This window comes from Nicotiana tomentosiformis, chromosome 7 (genome assembly GCF_000390325.3).
Source record: "Nicotiana tomentosiformis chromosome 7, ASM39032v3, whole genome shotgun sequence".
Classification (NCBI taxonomy): domain Eukaryota; kingdom Viridiplantae; phylum Streptophyta; class Magnoliopsida; order Solanales; family Solanaceae; genus Nicotiana; species Nicotiana tomentosiformis.
In genome coordinates this window covers 102,614,725-102,627,691 of record NC_090818.1, presented here as the reverse complement: position 1 = coordinate 102,627,691, position 12,967 = coordinate 102,614,725, and positions in this window count along the sequence as shown.

Sequence of the window (12,967 nt, the reverse complement as noted above, 5' to 3'; positions counted from 1 at the left end):
CCTACATTTCCTTCATATTCAATCTTATGCGACGTGAATCGCTTGTTATACATTGAGGATCGAGGAAATTTTTAATGGTACTACAGATGTAGTGCAGTATGCTTCTCCATGTGCTATTGTCGTCGCCTTGCGGAAGGACGCTCTATCGTTTCAAGCTAAGTATCAGTACTACCTAAGGTTTTAAAATTTGGCATTGATTGTTACGACGATTCGTGCGTTGTTATCACACAGTGTTTATGTAATGGTAGAATGTCTGTCTATGTGTCAGGGTAGTAAACGACTCAAAAGAAGGTTTTCTTAGTACATGATTCAGAGGTTACATATTTTAATTCCAGCGGAGAAAAGGCAATCAGACTATGAATGTTCAGGTTTGGGGTTGATGGAGTAACGAAGCTTGATATTTTCGAGTGTGGTAGAGTTTTCAATTTTGATGTGGTGTCATCGCCTTGTAAAATGTGTTAAGGTTCGCCAGTGTTATGGTTTTCTTCAACTCGCCTTCACGAAGGGGTGTTAGGAATTGGTATATGGGAAGCAGTCGTTAGAGATCGCGGTGTGCAGTGATTTAGGATCGAAGCAACGTTTCTAGTATTGATGTCTTGAGAAGGATGATCGTCAGAAAGGTTTAAAGCTGGTAACGAGCTATTGGTTCAAGTGATATAGAGACGGACTTTGAGTTAAGGCAACAACTGGGCAGCGAAGGATGAGGAAGGACATGTGGAAGGTGCCTTGCGGTGGTTAGGTTCCGAAAAGTCCAAGTGTAAGAAAACAGAAACAGAGTAGTTACTTAAAGGAGATGGTTGACAAAAGTGGGAGAGTGGCAAGGTAGCACATGGGTTACGTGATAGGATGATTACACGTCTTGAGGAATGTTTGGAGTGATTTGGGATGTAAAATGGATAGTGACTAGGTCTACGGACTTAAGTTGTAATATTAGCTGCTATATTGAGGAAGATTGGATACAACAGGAGGGAGTTGCTTGATATGAAGAAGGATACAACATGACTTTGGATTGGAATGTATTGTCGCACCTCTAGTTGACGTCCATGAGGAGTGAACGGACTAGTGCAGCTGGTGAATGAGCTCGGACTCAGTATGATCTACTGATTTCGTAGTAATTGCACCTAGTGCAGCGACGTTGGAATATGTCAGCATGTAATTTCCACAGGTGGGTTATCTCCTGTAAGCAGGTTAGCGGTCGCGTAGTGTTGACGAAGCTTCTGCGAAGAATTCTACTGGCTACCCGATAAGAGATTTAATATGTAAATATGGCTAGTGGTTTGGAGTGTTTATTAAAGTTTAATAGAAGGATTTCGAGAAAATTTGGCGAGTTGCGTGTGCAGGATCATGTCAACGATGAAGAAAGAATCTCGATGGATTCCAAAATTTGGTAATTGTAGCTTCAAGCTAAGTGGGAGAGCCCCACGGTCTATGATTGGATTGCGTAGTGTCAACTTGTGTGGTTTCTAGTTATCGGTGTATTGGTGGGTCATTGCAACTAAGGAAAGAAAACATCAGTGGTAATTTGGGCAAAGGATTTGGGGAATGTGTACCATATTTGGCCTTATCAATTCATATTCAGGTTTTTGGAAGACTCAGAGTTTATGCTTCGTGTAGATATAATGCACAGAAAAGTGAAATAGTGGGATGTTTCCTTGATAAAGTGTCCATGTGCTAGCAGGGCCTTGGAATTGATCATGTTTGGGAACAAGTCAGAGCAGGTGACTCTCAATAATGGTCCTAGAGGATTCAAAAAATTTAAAATGTGGTGTCTAAGGATCTCGAGTCTATAGTATGGTTGAGTATCGAGCTTTTGCAACAGATTATGAAACGGGGCTCGGAGTACTCTGCGTTATCTTCAGGTTGTGGTGTAGCATTTGAGAAACGGAAGAAAATAACTTCGGATTCATAAAAGAAGTATCAGAGTGGGTGTACCAGTTGAAGATGAAAAGTGCGCACAAGGAGGGGTATGAGATGATTTGTGTATTTTGAAACAGCGTGGTCTCGTAAAATAAGGTCACTTGGGATAAGTGCGGATTTGAGTTCGTGATGTAATGAATGAAGCTATTATTATTTCTAAGGCAAGTTGAGAGTAAATTGAGAAAAGACGGATCAGCTAAGAATGGTTGAATCAGAACGATGGTGGCAATGATCAGTTCCTTCAGCGCATTGAATTATGCATGTGATTTGTGGTGGTACGTGTGAGGCTTGACGGCCGCCGTAATTGATTTTATTTGGAAGCATTCAAGTATTATGACATGTTATTTATAGAGGCATCCCAAAAGAGTTATGGTGGTTTAGACCACTACTTGAGGCCGGTATTTTCTACGGATATGGGAATTCAGTCACGTGTTGCAATGGTTCTCTTGAAATGAGTTGAGAAGAAGGTTTCTATATGATGAAGTGTTTACCCTATTAGTGGTTTGAGAGTTATGATGGAATTCTTGTACTCCTGTGCATTGGTGTGGTTAAGTGCACTAAGTAACATGGGATTCTAAAGTTGAGGATTTAAGATTTCGGTTCGGTATTGACAAGGATGTCATAAGCTCGGATGAGCAGGGAAAGGATTTAGATGTTTAAAGTAAGATGGTACTGTTTTTGGAATCATCTAAGGTCGATGTCAGGTGTAAGAGACCTTGTGTATTGATTTGTGGATTCTTGATATGCTTTACAGCATTAGTGTGACTAGTAGCATGGATGTGCAGACTTGTTACTTGGTGCGGAAGGTCGTGGGAGCGTGTCTCACGGAAAGATTGTGTAAGAGTGACATGTAGTCACTTGATTGAGTGAAGATTAAAACCAAGTATGAAGATTGTGGTAATATCGCTGATTCGAGAATTTATGCCTGGAGGGCGCTTGGTTCATTTGGTTGTCGACTGTGGAAGTATTGTTCCGGTTATGATGTATATTCTTGTATGTTATGGGAAAAAGGGCTATTATGGATACTTGAAAGGTTATTAGCCTAGAACGATGCGATCAGAATCGGCTTGAGGTATGTGGATGGATTTGAATATGAATATGGGCTCTATATCAGGCCGGATGTGTTCATTTCAGCATAACCGCTCCCTATGGAGTATTCAGATGTTGGATGTCGTTTCATCGTCGGTTATTTCATGTAATACTATATTGTGCCTTGTGAGTTGCAAAACGGCTTGATAAATTTCTTATGTGTTGAGGTTACGCATAGCGATGGTGTTATATGAGCAGGATGGCTCTTGAGATTCAGATCATATATCGCACCTTAGTTGTGCTTGCGTTTTGTAGCGTATAGCGATGTCGGTCCTTCCAAGGATGGTATTATGCACTTAGCGTGCTTGTGTCCGATGTTCGGATATTTTGTAAGTAATGAGCATTCTAGCTCGGTAAGTATTTTTTTTATAGATTCTTTTTGTGCAGATCAGGTTGCACGCCGTAACAGTGTGATGTTGAGTACAGTTCCCTATATTCTATCTTGTGTGTTTTGTGTCCCATTTTCTGAGGAAGGTTCATGACACCTTTTCAGTTGTTTAATTAGTCACGTGGGTTGAGTAATCCTTTTCATAGTCTGTTTTTCTTATGTATCACAATCGAGTCCGTATCTTTTCAGTTGTTTAATTAGATCATTGTGGCGTCATATGAGACTTTTTGTCATGTCTGAGGTGGCTTATTACCTGAGCAGCTTATACTAAGTGAGACAAGGTTATTGGATCCGGGATCAGTACGATCGGATTATATGAAGTATAATAAAGAGCAAATACTATTATTTGGTCCATAATGAGGCAATGGTTCTAGTCAGAAGGAGAAACTCAATAATTTGTTGGCTCAGCAGTTGGTTATGAATTTCTACACATTTCTTCCATCGTGGAAGTAGTTCAAGAGTTGGAACAAGAATTATATGTATCATGAGGTATGTTGTGAACATCAGATTCGTGGAATTTCGGCTATTGTTATCGGAGGATGATATTATGATCATGTGAATGGTGCGGTGCATGGTCTAAATTCAACCAAGGTATGAAACCCTGTATTGGTGTATCGTGTAGTGATTGATACGGTGTTCGTAGGTTGGAAACATGCATGGTAGAGAATTCTAGATGTTAGAATTGGGCTCTAAGGGGAGAATCTTCAGATTGGCTCGAGCGAATGTGCTCAATTGGGTGTGGTAGCACGAGTAGGTTCTCGAAGTGTTAAACTGTGATTTTGGACAACTACGGAACAGTCCTTAGCACATTCGAGGATAAACGTATATTTAAGTGGGAGAGAATATAAGGACCAAACTGGTCGTTTTGACTGTTAGAACCCCGTTCCCCATAAAACATCCCGTATATTTAAATGGGAGAGAATGTAAGGACCCAACCGGTCGTTTTGACTGTTAGAACCCCGTTTCCCTAAATAAAACATCCCGTATTTGTTTTTTTAATGATTTATGACTTGCGGGGATGGTTGGTTCAGGATTTGAAAGTGTTCGGGTTGAAATCGAAACACTTGGTTCCTTAAGTTAGCCTTAAAAGGTCAAGTTTGACTTCAGTCAATATTTTGAGAAAACGACATCGGGATTTGACGGTTCCAATAGGTTCGTATGATGATTTTGGATTTGGGCGCATGCCTAAATCGGGTTTTGGATAATCCGGGAGCATTTTGACGCTTAATAGTAAAAATTAACTATTTGAAGGTTTAAAATTCTTTAAATTTGGTTTGAAGTAGGATTTTGAGTAATTGAAGTCCGTTTGGAATTTCGAGTTTGGGAATAGTTTCGTATAGTGATTTAAGACTTGCACGCAAATTTTCGTGTCATTCCGAGTAGTTTAAGTATATTTCGGCGCATTGGAAGTGAATTGAAGAACTTGAAATTCTTAAGTTTGAATCAATTTGGTTTAGGGTATGATTCTTAGATTTGATGTTGTTTTACGCGTTCTGAGAGTTCGAGCGAGTCCGTTTTATGATTTCAAACCTGTTGGTATGAATTACTTGTGTAAGTTGTATTCTTTGTTTAATTAATATTAATTAAAATATTAATTAATGAATTGTTAGATAAAGATATTAAAGGATGAAAATCTCATACTCTTGATTTTCTGTTTAAATTAATTAATTGTTAAAAGAAATTGTTCATCCTCTCGAATTTATCTTATAATAAACATACTCTCATTCCCGGAGGTATATAAGAAAAATGTCCTCTTTTTTTGTGGAGCGGGCCAAACGTCTCGGCATGATAGATACATCTATGGATCGTGCCGCACGTCCCTCGGCAGTGTACACGACACTCTGGATCAGGTCGTACGTCCTCGGCAGAAATCGTGCCTAATAATAATAATTACACGATATCTTAATAGTTTATTTCAGCTTACGAAGCTAATTGATAAATTGGTGAATCCTTGAAATTTAATGAATTATTATTCCTGCTTGTTAAGGAATTAATTGTTATTTCCGTAAATGAGATAAATTGATAAATTGGAAATTATTTGAATTCGAGGAATTTAATTAATATATTGAGAATTGTTGCATTTGAAGGAATTTGATTATTTCTGCTGGTTAAATAAATTATTGTAAATTCTGTGAATCATGCTGATTTAGATATTCTAGTTTTATTTTAATTATTATTATTGACCCATAGTGAGTGTCAAAGTCGGCTATCTCGTCTCTACCACTTCGAGATTAGGCTTGATACTTACTGTGTACACGTTATTTTCATACTCATACTGCACTTGCTGCACATTTTATTGTGCAGGTACATATATGTATAGAGGCCTTGTGGGCGCAGATGTGTGGTTAATAATTGTGAGGATATAGGTGAGTTGCATTCTATATTACGATCCGCAGCTAACAGGGTCTCCTTCAGAGTTATTATATTTTTCTGTCTAATTTGTATTCTGGACAGATGCTGTATTTTATTTTTAATTCTCTAGTAAATGCTTATACACTTATGGCACCGGGTTTTGGGAATGGTTGTGAATTATTTAGAAATTTAGTTGCTAAAAATATTTATCATTTACTCTATAAATTTTATCTTTACTATTTCATTGAAGAAATTTTTATTTCAAAAATACTAAAATGGGTAATTAAGTTTATTGATTATGGTTGACTTGCCTAACAGTGGTGTTCGGTGCCATTACAGTCTTTTTGGATTTTGGGTAGTGACAATGTGGAAATAAGAATGGGCTAGTCAGTTTCATAAATTTTAGTTCTTGAAGACATGATTATGCTTCTTCTATTTTTTCTTCTTTTCTTTTATTTATTATTTTTGTCTGGGGAATGGCCCCGTGAATAAGGGAAGACAAGAAGAGAGGAAGATACTAGATAAAATTTTAACACCGCATTACTTGTATGTGAAGAGTACTATTAAATTGCAACTCTTTTCTCAAATTATAACATCCACTAAAAAAAAAAGTCAGTCAAATAGATAGGTAGTTGATGGATTTGGAGAGCTAGTTCGAGAGTCTAATGGACTAGCAAATGTAAACAGCCATACTTGATTGAAATAAAACAATCCAGTTTCGACCAAAAAAAAAAAAAGAGTAAGTCGGAACAGTTTTAATATGAAGAGAAAATTATAGAAAGAAATAAGCTAAAAATAAATATTACTTACTAACAATTAGTCATTAAGCCACACTACCAAAAATAGTCAGAAAACAATTATCAATGATATAAAACATTAAAATATCCTAGGGAAAACTAAAGAAGTACTACAATGCCAAATATAACATCTTTCGCCACCTTTATGAGATGCAACAGAAGCATTATTCACTTATGGCCATGTGTCCTACGTCGTGTTATGGTCATATTCTGCCACGTTCGACGTCGTACTATGACCACGCCCTGCCACCGAGGTTTTAACATGAAGCATTTGCTTCATCACATTGTTGTCACCTTGTTATCCGAATTGCTATATGAACGTCACATTAAAAATAAAAAATAAAAAAAGGAAAATACAATGACAGTTCTTATCTTGCTTCTCCCTCGTGTTAGAAAAATAGTTGATAATATTGATCAAGAATAATAAGAGAATAGAAATAACTTATCGAATAAATAATGTATTGTGGCAAGCCACTGATTTGAAAGCAATTTCGACCTGACAAGTTGCAAATTGTTAAGACCGGTCACTCCCCAAGGTTCCACATTACTCCCAAACACGTGCACTCGTGACTGAAAGTTTGGAGTTTGCAAAAAAAAATATTATCCAGGAAAATAGAAAAAAGAATAGTCTTTTCAGAGGATAAGAGAATAAATATTTTTTGTGGTTATTTATTTCACAAATGATGATGCTTATATAGGCAAATCATCTACGTTCTCTTCCATCAGAAAAACGTAAGAATCCAAATGGGAGTTAATGTTATGTATCATTATTCTTGGTTTTGCGATAAAATTATCATAAAGACGGTAACTTCAAACCTGATGAAAAGTTAATATCTTTTCACAAACGAAGTCACAAAAATTAAGAAATTATCATATGAATGAATGTGAACTATTTATGTAGTAACTTCATTCTACCACTTTGCGTATAAATACAATCTAGGTATATTACAAAAATTAATGGCGGAGAGGTATGAGAATTAACCACATATTAATTGTGGATTATAAGTTCTTTATTCTTTATATTATCAAATTAGAGTATAACGCCTAAAGAGGAAAAATACTAACAATCCTTCACTAATGCAAAGATAAAGAATAAGAATAATTCCTGGGCAAAAATAAGGAACATATACTTAAATGACAATATCTTTCGATTTGAATTGACACGTAGTGAAATGAGGCAACGATTAATATCCACGAAGTGAAGTACTCTTGAACTGAATGGACATGAGTTGAGACCCCCATATCACATGCTATATCCTTAATTTTATACAAACTCCGCGATACTAACAAAGTACTTTTATGGTCATGCACATACCTTGGGTCCAGTGCCGGATCCAGGATTCCAAATAAGGGGGTTCAATATTATAAAAAAGTGAACAATAAAAATTTTATCGAATGGGTTCATCAAAATTTGTTGAATCGAAATGTAATGTCAAATGGGTTCAAAAAAAAAATTAAATCTAAATAGGAATTAAACTATCGTCGAAACTCATGTTAACGATATGTTGGATTAAAACTAATACATTGGTTTCTTTTTCTAAGTAATTGTTTCTACATAAAAAAAAATGCTAGTAAAAAAGGGAATTCTAAGGAAGAAAAGGCAAAAAAACATCATGTATAATAAGTAATTAACAAAAAATGAGCAAAAGATAATTGCAAAAACAACTATTTTAATAATTAAATAAGACAAAGAAGTTGAAGGCAAAAAACGAAAAGTCTTATTCGCCTCACCTTCTCCGTAATATTGTTCAAGCAGTAGAAAGAAAAAATAATTACAGTATGTGGAAGTAGGGAAGAAAAAATAATTATAGTATGTTGAAGTAGGGATCTAACTTGGGTCCTTAAAGAAAGTTTTAACTCCCTTGACCACTAAGCTTAGCTTTAAGCTTGTGTCAAAGGGATGCAATATCTAATATATATAAATAAAAATCAAATTTAACTTTATATACACAATGTAATTTTTTGGCTAAAGTGACAATAGCACAAATATCATTGTGAATTGTTTATAAGCTTCGTTTGATCACAAAGGGGTATCCACCATACTTTCTCAATCTATGGGCTTTAGCTCTATCCCCCTCGATGTTTCAAAGATAACTCTCCTTGCCAATCCCTTGGTTAAAGGATCCGCCAAAATTTTTTCGGACCTTACATATTCCAAGAAAATAGCACTATATTTCACTAATAGTTTCGCCGCACCATGTTTACTGAGGATATGTCTTATTTTCCCATTGTACACACTATTTGTCACGACCCCAATTTCCTCTGTAGGATGTCGTGACGGCACCTAGTCTCTAAGAATAGGTAAGCCTTTTACTAAATTAATAGCAAACTTTAACCAATAACTATAAATTTCGATATGGAAATTTTCATACAAGCCAACAATCCCAAAACCGGTAGTACAAGTCATAAGCTCTACTATGTTTGCTAGAAAAATCTATAAATATAACTATTTCGGAATAAAAATAAATAGTACAGGTACAATATCAGATGGTGACTCTGAGTCTTGCGAACGCGACGGCAGGTTTACCTTGAGTCTCCACAGCAAAACCCGAATAGCTAGCTATTGATAAACCTACTCCGAAATACCTGGATCTGCATAAAAATATGCAGAAAGCGTAGCATGAGTACACCAGAGAGGTACCAGTAAGTATTAAGACTAACCTCGGTGGAATAGTGACGAGGGACAATCAAGACACCTACTGGACTAAACAGCCTGAACAAGTATGAAGGTGAACTAACGGGAAAATAATGTTAATATAAAGCTAAGCATAGTAAGGAAGACAAAACAATACTCGTAATGAAACACTAAAAACAACAATTAGCAACAAGAAGTAAACAGATAGTAACGATGTAGAGTAAGCTGGACACATTCGAAGTCCGATGCAACCAAATAAAGGAAAACAAGTAACAACTCAACAAGAACAACCGCTTTTATATCAAATCTATTCAGGAATTTTCACGAGGTACCAAACCTCATAATCACAAATCACAGGTCCCAATTCTTGAACCCTGATCACTTGGCCTCTTGTGCCCATATTACAAATTCATAACCACACGGATGACTTACGTGCCAAGAGAATGACAATATCTAATATCCGCACAGATCACTCACATGCCAACAATAACAATGACTCATGATTGCAAGGACAACTCACGTGCCGACAGGATAACTCTCGCACAGAAGATAAGTACACGGGAGTACATGTAAATGGTCAATAAAATCAGGATTAATCTTCTTAACCGGTATAGGTGATTTATTTATGTGTATGCTTGTGTAAGTGTTCTACCACAATTCAAGTCAACAAGTAAGAGTAGAGACAACGAATGACACATAAAAAACGATCACCACCAAATGTACACGGTATAACTCACACAAGGTAGGCACACCACTACACAAATAACAATAATAACAATTCCCCTAGGCCATCATAAGGCATCACAAGTCATCCCCCGACATAGCCCACCTTGTCTCGCCACGTACGCAATAATAAAGTAAATGCCCGCCTTGTCTCGCCGCACGCGCATAATAATATTCCTACCTTGTCTCGCCTCATGCGTAAACCCACATATATAGCCCGCCTTATCACGCCGTATGTACAAATATCAATAGTAACAATAGCACGGACAACTCACGTGCGAACACCCCGACAATCCTCTCAACAATACCACGTGTGCCAAAACATAACAACATAATAAAATGACTTTCACAACATGTGCCCATATACCATAACATCTCCTCAAAACAGTTTCAATACCACAACCACGCATAGCCCTCGGCTCAACGATACTGGGTACAACAATAACAACAACAATAACACGAGAATACGGCAAGTAAATCAACTGAAAAACTTCAGAACACAAAGAAACGGGCGAACGAGCTCACCAAAGAGACAACAGAGAATAATGGTTTCAACATGGGGAGAGATAGCGTGCAACAATGATTTCCACATAAGTACAACTCGATGGTAAGAGAGATAGCATGAATCAATAATTCTAAATAAGGATATGTCAACAATGAAAGGGATAACAAAACTTCAATTAAGGTTGAGCAATTACGAAAAGATACTAATAAATTAAATTAAGGATAAGCAATTACGGAAAAGATAGTATGGCAATAAAAGAGGCAACATCTTCAATTAAGGCACATAAGCGTTTAATTAGAAACAAGGATAAAACATGAATCAATGAATTCCAAATAAGACACGTAAGGGTAAATTTAGTAAATGGGGGATTTCACATGCTAAAACAACTTCACATCTAATGAACATAAGAACCTAAGATCCTTAAACGATCAAATTTCCACAAATAAGCCTGAGTACATACTCGTCACCTTGCGTACACGGCCTTCACATGACACAATTAGCACAAATGACTCAAATCCTAAGGGGTAGTTTTTTCCACACAAATTTAGGCAATATACTTACCTCAAAGAAGCTAGACCATTACACTAAAATGACCTTCTCGAGTGAAACAAATTTTGGACGGCTCAAATCTAGCCAAAATAACTTCAAATCATAAATAATACTCATAGAAAACGATTCTGGATAATAAAGCTTCAATCTTTAACAAAAACTAAAAAGTCAACCCTGGCTCGCGCCTCGAAACCCAACAAAATTCACCAAATCTGAACACTCATTCAATTACAAGTCCAACCATACTAATTTCATCCAATTCCGACTCTGAATCGACGTTCAAAACTCAATTATTCTCTTTAGAAATTTTTTTGATAAAACTCCCCAATTCTCCAATCATAACATGGATTAATTCAAAAATGAACTTCTCTAACCATATAAAAATACATAAATTATAGTTAGATACTGACTCCCTTGAAAAGACGAGAAGAACGCCGTGAAAGTCACCTCAATCAGATCTCTAAAACTCATGATATGATCAAAATACTAAATAAACCCAGTCTGTTTTTTTAATACACATGGAATTTCGCTTCTAATCCCAAAACTCCGCACCTGCGGTCTGCCAGCTGTAATTTATGCATTTGCGATCCATTTTTTGCACATGCGGGGTCGCATATGCGGACCCAGCTTCACATCTGCGAAGCACCAGCACCAGCTCTCTTCTCTGACATTAAAATGAGCATAACTCCCTCATATGAAGTCCAAATTCGACGATTCTGTTTGCTATGGCTCCGTAATTACGATACGGATCTAATGCTTTAATCAAAACAAAAATTGGAGCTCATTTGCTTAATTTGGTACCATTTCTGCTTGAAGAAACGTCGAAACATAAAAAATGAGCGCAACACAATCCAAATGGCATAACGGAGCTAATACAACTCTCGGAATCGCAATCTGAGTCCCATATCAACAAAGTCAACTCCAGGTCAAACATCTTAACTTTCCAAAACTTCAACTTTCCAATTTTTGCCAAAATGCTTCAAATTATCCTACGGCACTCCAAATCCAAATCCGAACGTACGCCTAAGTCCAAAATCACCATACAAAGCTATTGGAAGCATCAACACGCCATTTCGGAGTCTTCTATAGAAAAGTCAAAATCCTATCATCTCTTACCGTTAAGCTTCTAAAACAAGAATCCTTCTTCCAAATTAATCCCAAATCATCCGAAATCCAAACTCGACCACACAAGCTAATCATAATACATAATACGAAGCTGCTCGATACCTTAAGCCGCCGAACAGGGAGCTAATTCTCAAAACGACCAGTCGGATCGTTACATTCTCCCCTCTTAAATAAATGTTCGTCCTCGAACGTGCCAAGAATCGTTTCGAAGTCATCAATCACTGAGTGAACTTACCATACATACACATGCGGGTGACCCCACGTCACCCCAAATCCAAGTAAGCCCGACAATGCCACCTCAACTGAAGATTTTTCCTTCCACCAATACCAATAGGCCTTAGAACCAAATTTCTCACCATCCGATCATTTCCAAAAGACCCGATTCCTACATTAACACACGGTATCAGCCTCAACCAGCTGTAATAACCTATGTCTACACTCACCAGATACAATCACACGACGTAGTACACTACACATATGTCCATAACAACATCTCTGATCATAGTAGCCGTCCATACTCAAACCCAGCACCGACAATTAACCTCATATCAGCTAGAACCATGTTCCAAACCTCCACAACACCGACAACGATGCAAGAAACATGGAGATGCAATGACTATTCACTCAAATCAACAAGTCACACCAACACAACTTGGGCACACACCTCGCAAGCTTAAACCCAATAAGCACAACACGAATATGACTGAATATACGAGGGAACACAAGAAAGAACTATGAAATAAGCCCGACAGGCACAACTCCCTATCAGTAGCATACTACGAATTAATTCCACAAGGGAAAATCAAAGTATATGAATAAATCACAAGGATCTCATCCTAATATAACTTCACTGTGGCACGCAGCCCGGTCCAAACATAACAAACCTC